Source organism: Canis aureus, chromosome 10 (genome assembly GCF_053574225.1).
Source record: "Canis aureus isolate CA01 chromosome 10, VMU_Caureus_v.1.0, whole genome shotgun sequence".
NCBI lineage: Eukaryota > Metazoa > Chordata > Mammalia > Carnivora > Canidae > Canis > Canis aureus.
This window is the reverse complement of record NC_135620.1, coordinates 61,907,175-61,921,390: the sequence shown is the minus strand read 5'-3', so window position 1 is coordinate 61,921,390 and position 14,216 is coordinate 61,907,175. Positions and strand designations below refer to the sequence as shown.

At 36.0% G+C, this 14,216-nt stretch overlaps 1 long non-coding RNA gene across 1 annotated transcript in view; it reads left to right on the top strand.

Annotated features, from left to right (window-relative positions):
* Positions 1 to 12,894, top strand: part of LOC144321768 (uncharacterized) — a 28,273-nt gene extending 15,379 nt beyond the window's left edge. Inside the window, exons 5-6 of the long non-coding RNA XR_013387296.1 lie at positions 9,196 to 9,337; positions 12,640 to 12,894. This is a non-coding gene — a long non-coding RNA (uncharacterized LOC144321768). The remainder of the gene's footprint in view (positions 1 to 9,195; positions 9,338 to 12,639) is intronic.
* The last annotated feature ends 1,322 nt before the right edge of the window (positions 12,895 to 14,216 follow it).

Genomic DNA, 14,216 nt, shown 5'->3' with positions numbered 1-14,216 from the left:
GTGACTAGTAGGAGAAGGGGTTTTACCATGTAAACTCTTCAGAGAGAGTGGAGGAAAGAAAGGAAATGTGAGTATATGCAAGAGGATTATTTTAATGCTAAGCATGGAGTCTGAGCTGGATAAAAAGAAAGTGAGGACATGGATTGGGTGAATGAATAATGCAAAAAGTGGGAGGGTCAATATATTGAAAGTTCTGTTGTAGTCAAATAATCTTGGATTAACCATAAATTTGCTATGCTTGGTAGTTCTTTTTTCTTTCTCTATAAATAGTGCCATCTTCTTCCCATTCTCTGAAACAAGAATCCTAGGCCTAATAATACTCTATTTCCACATCTTACTTAACCCCTTCCACCTCATGGTATTCACTCAATAACCAAAAATTGTAGCTTCCATATTCTGATGTTTCATATCTATATTATCTAGAATACTCATAGCTTATCTCTTTGCCTTGTATAAGCCATTGCTGCCGTATCCCTTTCTATCACCTGCATTATTTCCAGGATGGCTTGGTAACAGGAAAAGTATGCCATGGTTTCCAACAGATTTTGGGATTAAGAGAACATAAAGCCCTTCATGATCTGGACTTTGTCTACCACTTCATCGCTATCACCTCATTCCCTCTCCCAACTATATTGCCACACACCCTTTAGTTGTTCCAGCCATACTTGCAGTTTCCACAATCAGTCCATAATTTGTTCTGTTTCGCTTTGGCCTTTTCGATGAAAATACATCTAAACAACTTCAGTCTCCAATAAATGTCTACTAGGATGAATTCCCTGCACAATACTTTTGAAACTTAGTTATTTGTTAATAATCTTCCATTTCAAAAGTTGACAAATGATTTTCTAGTCTCTTAAAATCAATTATAAGGATCCTGAGATAGGGATTGTATATTATATTTAATTTCCCATTCCCTATAGCACCTAATGTGGTTTTAAACACATAGGAGACACTATAAAATGCTTGTTGGAAAAAAATATATAAATAATTGAATACATGAATAAATGAAAAAACTTCCTTTGAAGCAAACCTCTACTTTTATGATTTGTTAGTGATTATTTCCCTCTGATGACTGAGTTTAAAAATCTGAATTGTGGCTGAGCAGAAGAGCATTTTAAATATCTTGTGAAAACTGGTCAGAGTGGCTAAAATTAACAAGTCAGAAAACGACAGATGGGGGATCCCTGGGTGGCTCAGTGGTTTGGCGCCCACCTTTGGCCCAGGGTGTGATCCTGTAGTCCCGGGATTGAGTCCCACATTGGGCTCCCTGCATGGAGCCTGCTTCTCCCTCTGCCTGTGTCTCTGCCTCTCTCTCTCTCTCTCTCTCTCATGAATAAATAAATAAATCTTTAAAAAAAAGCAGAAAAGGAAAGAAAACAACAGATGTTGGCAAGGATGCAGAGAAAGGAGAACCCTCTTAAACTGTTGGTGGAAATGCAAGCTGTTGCAGCCACTCTGGAAAACAGTATGGAGGTTCCTCAAAAAGTTGAAAATAGAGCTACCCTATGGCCCAGCAATTTCACTACTAGGTATTTACCCCAAAGATACAAGTGTAGTGATCCGAAGGTCCACCTGCATCCCAATGTTTATAGCGGCAATTCCACAATAGCCAAACTGTGGCAAGAACCCAAATGTCCATCGACAGATGAATAGATAAAGAAGATGTGGTATATATATATATATATATATATATAAATATGACTCAGCCATTGAAAAAAGAAATCTTGCCATTTGCAATTATGCAGATGGAACTAGAGGGTATTATTCTAAGTGAAATAAGTCAATCAGAGAAAGATAATTATCATATGATCTCACTGATATGTGGAATTGAAGAAACAAAACAGAAGATCATAGGAGAAGGGAGGGAAAAATAAAGCAAGATGAAATCAGAGAAGGAGGAGACAACCATAAGAGACTCTTAATCATAGGAAACAAATAGGCTTGGTGGAGGGGAGAGGGGTAGGGGGATGGGGTAACTGGGTGATGGACATTAAGGAGGGCATGAGATATAATGAGCACTGGGTATTATATAAGATTGATGAATCACTGACCTCTACCTCTGAAACTAAAATACACTATGTGTTAATTAATTTAATTTACATATTTTAAAAAGTTAAAAATATATCTTGTGAGAGTGCATGATTTTTCACCATAAATATCCTTGACATAAAGTCTTTTTAAAACACTTGAAAAGCTAGAGATTTAGAAGCTCAGAGTCACTTCAAAAGTTTGGTGTTTTTGGATATTATTTCATCAATGCTGGAGAGCATGGCTTTGTCAATTCATTCATAAAATGTTATTGAATACTAATAATAAACTAGACACGTGGGAAGTGCTGAAGATTACAATGGTTAGATTACAATGGTTACAACAAACACAGTCCGTGTTCCAATGAAATGTACAATCTTGTGGAGAAGACAAGTTTAATATGTAACTAATCACACAAATAAGTGCAAGTTGTAAATGCTATTACCCTATGAAGGAGGAACACGGTCCTATGTTTCATGACCAACTCATGAAAGAGTTGACTTTGGGTGGTTGTAGAGGGAGTGGTTCTTGAACAGAGATGCTCTTTGCCTCTCTGAAACCTCAGTTTCTTCATTTCTAGAGTGGAAATAAAACTTATGTTTAATTCTATAGATAACTGCTGTGAAGTTTTAATAAAATAATACCTAGGAAAGAAAGAGCTCTACAACTAAACATTATTATTTCCACTGGATTTATACCTCCTCCATATGTCACGTTTTCTTCTCTTCCAAAAAAGTGGAGGGCTATGTTGTAAGCAAAAGTTACAAAGCCTCAGAAAGTTTTTGTTCTGTTCATTGAATTGTTTTATTTTTATTTTTTGAAGCAAAATAAATATATGTCCAATGCTGTGCAAGTCTTCAGTTGTTTTTTTTTTTTTTTTCTTTTAACCACCCACTTCAAGTTTTGCAGAGATCGGTCTCAGGTCATTACTGAATATATTTTGATCAAGTCAATCAGCAGAAATAGATAGCAAATCAATGGATACAATAAACATTGGCATATACTGTCTCATCTTAGATAATGCCTATTTTTGGACAAGGAGATGGTTATGTCGGGCCTTTATGTCAGTGCCACACCTCGCAATGGGGGCTTCTTGGGCATCTTGTTCTGTCTCTATGTAGTCTCCCTCAGAGTCTCTCTGACATGGTGGCCTGGCTAGCTTGGCTCTTACATGGCAGCTCAGAGCTGCAAGACTTCATGTCCTGAGAGAAAGAGAAAGCCAGGCAGAAGCTTTTCATAGTCTAGCCTTGAAAGTCATTTAGTGTTCTATTTATCAGAATTTTAAAAAATTGACTATGCATTCCAATGTTGGTAAATACTATATAAGTATAATTCTTGCTGTTATTTTTTCCTCAACCCAAATTATTTTAGAGTTATTACTAATAGAAGGAACAGCTTGATTTCCTTAATTCTAGCTAGGGGCATATGGATTACAAACAAAATTTTCTCCTTAATTATATTTTTACATATAGTATCCTACAAAGAAATAGCAAATTACTTACATTTAATACTATATTTCATAATTTATCTTTTTTGAAAGAACACTTGAAATTTGGATGCTTTAGCTAATCACACCAATAAATTCCACTGCAAATCACAACTACAGGAGGAAGAAAATACTCAAGATATGAGCAGACACAGTTAAATTGATTGAATAGTATAAGAGCCTCAGAATAAATTTTAAAATCTCAAAGTAATTCCTTTCTACCTCTAAGGAAAAATTTTAAAACTTCATGGGAAAATACAAATTGTCTTCCAAACTATTATTTAATGATCAAATGTAGAAAATAGGACTGTTCAGAAGAATTGGGGCATTTTAGTTTGTTATAACTTCACAAAAACCTAATAATTGTGATCCCAGAAAATGCCAATAAATGATGAGTTTGGGTGGAAATTAGTATTAGTTATACATAGAAATATCAATTCTTCCCTTTTTACTTAGTGACAGAAACTCCAATTTTAAACTTGAAATAATTTTTACATTTCTTGGACTTGTTTACAGCTAGGTATAGACATGTGACAAAGTAAAACATGCAACTTTAAGGAAACTTGACTAATGGAAGAAGAGGAAATGCTTTTCTTCCTTCTTCTACTCCCAAAGAACACCTAGAATATGGACTTGGTGGGGTGTACGTGAGCAGCCACCCTGGTGCATGTGGCACGATATCACCGTGGGCAGGGCAATATGACTGAATGAATGAGTGCTGCCAAGGGGCACCTGGGTGGCTCAGTGGTTGAGCATCTGCCTTGGGCTCAAGGCATGATCCCGGGGTCCTGGGATTGAGTCTCACATCGGGCTCCCTGCAGGGAGGCTGCTTCTCTCTCTCTGCCTATGTCTCTGCCTCTCTCTATGTGTCTCTCATGAATAAATAAATAAATAATCTTCAAAAAAAGAATTAGGGTTGCTGATGGTTGTGGGACCCCAATACTAGAGCTGTCCTGCCTGCTTAAGCTTTTATGTGTGAGAGAAATAAATACTACTTTGTTTAAGCCACTGTCATTTTCACTTTTTTGGTTATCTTCAGCAAAACCTAATCCTAAGAATAAAGGGTTTTAAAATATTTTTAAGCACATGTTCTTTCTCTCCTCCTTGCTTCTTAGGTGGAATCTCTTCTTCATCTTTACCTTCACCTTCTTATTGATCTCATCTCTTTTTTCTTTTGCCTATTTTCCTTACTTCCCTTAAATATCAGTAAGAGTGGTAAATGTACTTTGGTTGTTGTTGAATCATCCCATGACAATAACAGTTAAAAGATACAGGTTTTATGTTTTCTGTTCTTACTATCTAAAGCCAGGATATATATATATATATATATATATATATATATATATATATATATATATTCCGAGGGGAATGTACGATGTATATATATATATATTTTTTAAAGATTTTATTTATGTATTTATTTGAGAGAGAAAGTACATGCAAACAAGGGGAGAGGGACAGAGGGAGAGGAAGACTGAGAATCTCAAGCAGACCCCATGCTGAGCAGGAAGCTGGACGTGGGGCTCTATCTCATGACCCTGAGATCATGACCAGAGCTGAAACCCAGTCGGATGCTCCAACTGACTGATCCACGCAGGCGCCCCAGGATATATAATATTTTATATTTCTTTCTCCTAAAAACAAACACAAAAATACCATCACATGAAATTTTTCTCTTGGCCATGATACTCTGCTGAAGGTTTTTACCTTCCAGTGAGTCAATGTTTCAAGATTGACCGATGTTTTCCCATTCTGGCTAAGGTCACACAAAGGCTATATTTAATGCCTTCAAAAGTTTCAACAAATCAATGTTTCCTTAAGTTTATGATTTAAAACTCCCTGCCTCAAGGGTCTGCTCTGGAGTGAGAAGCTCTTAAATGTGAGTCATGGCTTGGGAGTGAAAGTCTGTTAAAAACAAACATAAAACTCTTCACAGCTGGGAGTTGCCCTTTCATTTTTAGAAATTCATTCTTGTTTCCATAATGTAATAAAGACTTAGCCTCTGATCTCTGGTCATATCTCACAGGTTTTTGCTAAGAAGTGGCTGGCATAAAATCCACTCTTTATAATTTCAGTTACATTAAATTGTCATTTTAAGGTATTCAAAATGCAATAAACAGAATGTAATAAACCAGAGTACTTAACATCCATCCCTATTGAACACTTAGCCATTATCCTAGAACTAGCCCAGATTCCTGTTTTGCATCTCTATTAAAAGACTACTTTAGCCACACAGTCAGGTAATGTACTAAACCTAATTGTACAGGGACCTCTTCATAGAACAGGATTTTATGCTCTCTCAATTTTCCAAAATTTGATTTTTTTCTCTTTCTTCAATAATTAATTTGATGTAAAGTCTCATTTAACATTTTTTTGAAGACGTGAATGAAACTCTTGCCATATCTTTAGAAAAGATAAAAGCACTGTGTGCTTCACTTTCCTGGGCTTATTTTAAAATGGCTATGGATTTTAGTTTGTAATGACTCTGGCTATAACCAAGAAATTTGTTTAATTATATAAAAACAGGGGTTCATTCAATGAAATGACTCTGAGATTCTGCTTTCTAATATATATGTGTGTGTGTGTGTGTATATGTATATACACATATATATTTACAAATATATATACACAAATATATATATACACATGTATGTTTGTAAAGATATGTGTGTATATATTATATTTATATATATAATATATACACTTTTTTCTTTTGCCTATATATATCTTTATTCACTCAATCACTTAATCCTGGAACATAGCTACTATACAAAATTTTATACCAGTTCTTTCCTTATTTTGGGGTGTTGATGGACAAATTAGCTTTAATTGCTGGACCTGTTAAATGGGAGATTTAAAAAAAGTATATGCTGTTCTGAAAGTTAGATAAAATACAATACACTATGAAATACTGTGTAAGCTCCTGGAAGGCTTATCCCTATCTCCTCCACCTCCAGTGTCCACATGATACCTGAGATATTGGGACATGTCAGATAACTCCACCCCAAATATTTGCTATAGGAAAAGCATAGACGAGTGTGCCCTGTAAATATTGAAAACCCAATATACATCTATTTTCTTTAGGCTTCCTTTGTATTATTGTGACTCTTTCCTTCCGCTGCCTTTTCTGGTCCTGCAGTCTTTGTTAATTTTGTTTAAAGACAATGCTAGTGATAATGGGAAAATTAGAATTATGGGTCCTTGGTATTTTTCACTGCTCAAATGAGTAGGAAGTGGAATGCAAAAAAAAAGCAAAGACAAAAACAAAACAAAACAAAACAAAAACAAACTAAAAACACCCATGAGATAAAGTTCTTAGAAGATCACAATCCAGTTGTCAAGCAAATCTCCACTGAATCAATTAACAGAATTTGCATAACTGGCATCTGGGTGATAAGGAAGTATCATCCACTCAATTACAGCCCCAGGATCTGATGGAGCATGGGTTTCTTTGTAATTTTTCCCTTGGCTTGCTCCTAGGAGCAAAGAGGTAGAAGAAGGAAAAGACAGGGAAGTATGGAACTCTTGAATTTTCTTTTCTATACTCTCTCTCTAGGTGACAGCATTTATTACCATGGCTTTAAAAGTCGTGTACATGCCATTGACTCCAAAATGTATATCTTTACTGATCATATTTGAACCTCAGGTTTAGTTATCCAATGAATCACATGGCATCTAAGAGGAGATTGATCGATCGATTGATTGATTGATTGATTTGACAGAGGGCATGTGCAAGCAGGGGGAATGGCAGGCAGAGGGCAAAGCAGACTCCCTACTGAGCAGGGACCCTGGGATCATTATCTGACCTGAAGGCAGACACTTAACTGACTGAGCCACCCCGGTGCTCCTCCTCTTAGATGGTTTATAGACATGCCAATATTAGGATTGCTCCAATAAAACCTATCACCATTTTCCTACTCTATTCCCACAATTCCCTTAATCTTCTGATCAAGTTAAACATCATAATCGCTTAGATGTTTATGTGCCAAATACCCGAGAACCATTTTTAGACATCCTACCTTCTTACCCTATATTCATTCTGCTCCCATGATATATCAATTCTACCTTCAAAATACATCCAGAATCTGGCCCCCCATTTGCCAACTTTCCAGACATCATCTCTGTCTCAGCCATTATTCTTTCTCCTGTGGACTGCTGCAACAGTCTCTTATCTGTGTCTTCTGTTACCCACCTTTCCCTTCTCAACACACACAGTGTTGTCTATACATGGAAGCCAAACTGGTATTTTAAAAATGCAAATTGATTACGCCTCTGCTCTGTTTAAACTCTCCCCATGCCCAGGTCTTCAACTTAATGCTACCCTACTTTTACTCTAGCTCATTATATATCTGCCATCCTAGTCTTTTCTAGTCTCCAAAGGCATCAAGTGCTCTCCCACCTTGGGATCTCTATTCTCTGCCTGGAATGTTCTCCATTGCCCACTCTTCACCTGGCTGGCTGAATTTACCCTTCTAGTCTGCTTACATGTTGTTTCTTCAGAGACACTTCTACTAACTATCCTGTTATTTTCTCTCATGGCAGCCTTTACTTTCTTTAAAAGATTTACAAAATTTTAGAGCCAAGATCATGAGCGTTAGATGCGATGTCACCTCATTTGTGAGCTTGCTGATTCCAAGATACCCTATCTCTTTGCCTCTTCTTTTCTCTGCTGGGACAGAAGTAGGATGTCTTTCACAGTTCTTCCTGTGTCAACCTATGCACCAAGATATCTCTATGAACTTACTTAATTTTATTTGAGAATGTTCTTTAATTAGGTATAAAATCTATTCTGTTGTCTAATGAATGTTTCTTCCCTAGTGATCCTTTTTGAATGCTCCAAGCAAATGCCCTTAGGTATTTGCTTTTTCTAAGACACTACATCTATTTCTCAAGTTTAAGACAAGTGGACACTTTAAAAAAGAAACCAAACTCTTGCATTACTGGAATCAAAGTGGTTGCCTGTGAGACGAGCATTTTGACCCTATTTATTCAAATCTATTTGTCTATCCTCCACATCATTCAATGTAAGATTCTTTTTAAAAGATTTTATTTATTTATTCATGAGAGACACACACAGAGAGGCAGAGACATAGGCAGAGGGAGAAGCAGGCTCCCTACGGGGAGCCTGATATAGGACTCGATCCCAGGACCCCGGGATCGCAACCTGAGCCTAAGGCAGACGCTCAACCACTGAGCCACCCAGGCACCCTCAATGAAAAATTTAAAACAGACTACATCAATAACGAACTCTATAAAATTATAATAAAATAGAAAAAAAATCATAGGAGTGGGACAGAAAAGACAAATATGCCTATAATAATGGCCCAAATATTTTGTATAGTTGTATTCCAAGTTGGGCTCTGAGATTTCAGGCAGAAAAGATGAAAGGAGCGACTAGATATGTTACACATTTCTTATGATCAGAGGGAGAAAACCAAAATTATGTGGTTCCTTAGAATAACCAAAGCTTTTCCCTGCACTAATTTCATGTTGTTTCTTATAATGACCTTATTTCTGAGAGAGCAACATAAAATACAAACAACAAAAAACTATAACCATAAAACAACAATAAAAATAACAATAACAGAAATAAAACCAATGCAGGGGCATTGATCCTCTATAGAACGCTAAGGTAATAAGTCTTAAAAATATAAGCTGCTGAAAATGATTCATTTCTCCAGGTCACACACAAAGACATATTCAATTATTGCATTCGGTGGTAGTAAACTTTTGACCAACTCTCAGCAATCCATGATGTGTGCGATGGGAGTGCTTAATAAATGCTGAGCCAAGCTTCCAAAGCACCCAGACTCCTCCTGGATTGTAAGTATCACACTTTAAAGACGGCTCTCTAATAATCTGGTACTTCATTGTGCTTAGTCTGATTCAGTATTGATTATGTTCTCAGTCTTTCTGAGTTCACCACTCTTTTCTGTCAGTTGAAGATGATTGCCTCCATTTCTGTGCCTTTTCCTGGGAAATGTATCCCTTTCAAAGTGCTGCCTGAACCAATTTCTTAGCATTGGAAGGCAGAGCAAAGGTATGCTATAATGAAAAAGGGATCATCTACAACACAATTTCTTTGACTCAAACAAGAACCTGTGGATTTATAGATTTTAGATGGAGAAAAACCAATAAGTGAAATTTGCCATAGAAAAATTATACCTGAGGCCATAAAGAAAATTCAGTTGCTGTTATGATCCATGATCAGAAATGGCATAAATCTCTGTACTCAGCTTCTTGCCTCTTACATTGAAATAGGGAAAAGGACAAAGCAACTACATTATTTTCGTTCTAGTTGGAGGGTCATTGGACTTGAAATTGGTACACTCAGATTTTAGAAGCATCAGTTTCTCTAAACAGCTGTGGGTTCTCATGTAAATACATTAAAGTTTTTCACTGTGAACCTAATTTATGAAAAAAACAACCAGGGATTGGACTAGATCATTGGTTCTCAGTTCTACCCAGGCCAACATCCCCTTTTATAACAAATATTTCTAATGCCCTCTTTGTTATCCTGAAGTGAAATTCGTATGTAATATAATCTACTATAGAAAAATTACCACCAAAATAGGTATCACACTCTAACTATACATAAAGATGAACTGAAGAGAAAGTAATTCATAATAAAATAATATGTATATTTCAATTGGCAAATGTTCAGTTATGGCTTTACAGAAGGACATGTTGAAGTGGTCAGAAAATTATATTCCTTACAAGGAACATTTGGATTTATTGGATACCAGGTGATCAGAAACCATTCCATAGGAGAAGCATAGGAAAATAAGAGACACAAGAGTGCACACTGAAATAAGAAAAATAATGTTAGAGTTAATTAAAAAAAGGTCAGACTTACCTGTATATTGTAGGAAAAGGAGAGAAATAATGGTAGCTAAAAACAAGTTAACATGACAATGATTAGAGATGGAGAAGTAGATACAATGAGGGAATATATTATCATTACAAACAAAACACATCCTATTTTTAAGTGTAGTATCCATATAATTACTCTATGACATGGAAAAGTTAGGTGTAGGAAAAAATATGCCCTATCTTGAAATCCTTCTACTGGTCTATAATATCTAAAAGGACCTTAGAAATTGTATCCTTTGACATGTGGTGGGGAATAGAAGGTGGACTGGAAAAGTAAACAGCAATGAAGAGGAAGTAGAGAAGATGTGTAATAGATCTCTGAGAATAATACTAGAGTAAGACTGAAGGGCACCTGGGTGGCTCAGTGGGTTAAGCATCTGCCTTTGGCTAAGGTCATGATCCCAGGGTCCTGGGATAGAGCTCCATGTTAGGCTCACTGCTCAGCAGGGAGTCTGCTTCTCCCTCTACCCTCTGCCCCTTCCCTCCCACTTGTATTCTCTCTTTCTATCATGTAAATAAAGAAATCTTAAAAACAAAACAAAACAAAAGAATAAGATTGAAAATCAACTAGCATACTCAAAACGAATGATTTCAGTAATTTTTACATCTGTGTGTTATAATAGATTGGCTATTTTACATCTGCGCTGCTCTAGGGTGTTTATAAATATTTTGAAATAACTTATTAATGAAATATTGGAGAAATATCTGATTTTCATATCTCTTTACTGATTTAATATTTAGTTGTAGGCTTTCTAAAAGAAGTTTCAAATCTCTGTTACATATTTAGATGCAAAAGCTATAAATATAGGCAGACAGAGGTAGGTGGTGCTGGTGCTGGCCTGGCATTGATGATGACTAATTCTGGGTGAAAGGACTTTCTGAATTGTTAAATAACTCTTGTTAAATCCTAAACACAACAAAATTCATATCTCTTAAATTATATGGTATTACATTACTAAAATATTCAATGTATATTAAAACCATGCAAAAATAGCTTTTTATATGTAAAGTGGATCTAGTTTTTTGACCCAGAGCTGTAAACAGTCTCCCACCTACATGACTACCTATCTAGAGCTATAGGTCTCAAAATGTGGGCCCTGGACCAGAAGCATCAGCATCACCTAGGAACTTGGTAGAAATGCAAATTCGCTGGCCCCATCCTAGGCACAGTGAATCAAAAACTGGGAGTAGGGACCACCTGTCTGCGCTTTAACAAGCCTTCCAGGAGATTCTGAAACAGGCTAAGGTTTGAGAACCACTGATCTTCAAATCACAAATTACCTAGGATGTGAGATAAATCTTCATTGTGGGTAGCTGTCCCACACATTACGGAGCATCTCTGACCCCCACTCGCTAAACACCAGTCAGATCCCCAAAAATTGCAACATCCAAAAATGCACCCACAAATTTCTCAAATGCTTCCTGGAATGTGCGACTATTCCTGTTGAGAACCACCAGGTTAGATAATGGCTGTAGTTCTGGTCTATTGTTCTTTATTACTTTCATGGAGTCAGCAGGAACTTAAAAGGCAATGCAATTCAGAGCTAGTATGTTTAAAACTCAAAACAGTGAGATTACTATAGGACATCTGTCCATCAGCTGGACTGGTGCTCAGCTGTAGGTATTGCTGAGTCTCATTCTTCAGAGGTAATTTTAAATTGTAACTTAGCAGACAGAAGTAGAAAGGCATAAAATCAAGTGGAAATGAATTCTCCCTCTAAATGTCCTAGGTTATTGGTTCTTCTACTTCAGGCTTTTCCTGAAGGCCCTGGTTCACACTATTGGTTAGTTACAATTGAGTAGACCATCAATTTGCATGATAGGGATTTGGGGGGTTAGGGAAGGAGGATCTGTTAACCCTTATTGCTTTGTCAGTTTTCTGTAACCCCAATCTACAAAATACCTCAATTCTGCCTAATACAAGAACTTCAGAGAGGTTTTTAGTTAGACCCATGGCAAGTACTGAAAGACCCAATCAAGATCTGGTAAGCATTCCATTATTAGCAGAAATTTAAGCTAGTGATGATCACAAATAGAGTTTAAAATAGCTAAAAGTACTATATATTGAGAATCAGAACTATGCCCGAGACTATGATTCTTATATTAGTCAGGGTATAGACTTAGAGTCCTGAGGTATAATATTAATGAAAGCCCAATTTGAATTCTTGATAAATAACAGAAATAAATGACATTTGGAGTTTCAATGATTAGTCCATAATTTGTCTCTTTACACAATTTCTTCTTCATTTTAGCTAATTTCCTCCCTTCTGGAAAATTAACAAAGGAAAAACAATTCAAATGAAACACAGTCTTGTGACTTTAATGCTCATCAAACAATTTGCTGGTAAGAGGAGTCTAGTTCTAAGATAAATCGCTGGTGTGACAGCTCTCTAATTGATCAATTGACCTCTTGACAGAATCCAAGGAAGAAATATACCCTCCTTCAAATATATGTTCAGAGTTTCCATGGCATTTTCAGAGGATTTCATTTTATGAATGTTCAATAAATTTGTATGCAAATCCTGAAATCAATGCCAGTTTTCCTTTTCTTTTGTCTCCTCATTTTAGTGTTTATCAATATTGACAATTCCCATTTAAAGTGTAAACTTCTCAATTAACCAAAAATCTTGTTTTGCATATGTGATCTAAAATCAGGGTCCTGTCTATTTTCTATGCCCTAAACAAACAAATTACTAGCTAATTGGGGGTAATCTCAATGCTAGTGGTTGGTGATACAAAGATACATAGGACACAGCAAGATTAGAAATAAGACAAGCCACCAGTGTAATGAAAACTAAGTGCAGAGCATAGATGAAGCACAAAAGAGGATGATTTTGACTCATTTTGACTGATAATCAGTGAAGAGGGGCCTTTTATATATGGATGAAATACAAACACACTTTACCCAAACAAGAAAGGAATAAATATACTAAAACTGAAAAATTATATGTTTAACTTTCTATATCATTGTCAGATTAATATATACTGAGTGTTTTTCTTCCACTGTTAAATATTTTTTGAAATTCTGACTCTTAGTATCCGACACTAATTCACACTATATCTTCATTTACTTGATTATTCTATATTTAAGTGTTTAAGATATTTCCAATTATCCATTTTAGAAAATCTACTGTATATGGCTTTGTTAAAGTTCTGTTTGCAATTATCTCACCTTGGAAAGTGAGAAAAAGAAAACAGGTCTGTGTAAAGAACTGCTTATAGAATATTATGTATTATCTTTACACCTTAGAAAAGAGGTAAAATCATACAGAAAATGTGTTGTTAGAGAATATACAGAGACCAAGTTATTTTCTGTACACTATCAAAGTTTATAGCTGGGTAAGGCTATTTATAACAAATATAAATGTATTTGGCTTATTACAACTAATTTACTTTTTGTTGTATAGAAATGCAATTATGAAGTCCACAGACTTTGGATAACAAAATAGGAAAATTAGATGTCATGTCTATAATTAAATTTAATCTCTGTTTTAAGCTACTGTTTAACCTGGTGTCAGAGAAACTTAATTTGGGCAATTCTAGGTAAAACCAGTAAATTCAAGTTTGCTTGTAGTCACTTCACTGCCATTCCCTCAAATCGATATTTCCTCCCTTGCACTTCTTCCTGTAATTGCATCTCCGTGCAGGGAGAATGTTGGGTGTAGGGTAAGGTGACCACATGGTGACGAGATAACACAGAAAGTTAATACGGAACACAGACCCACATCCATGAAATGCAGAGTCCTGACTGGCCTTTGGCCATTATCATTCCTTCATCTAGTATTTGCTGATGTGTTCACGTTTGCATTTGGGAGGAATACTCTGGGGA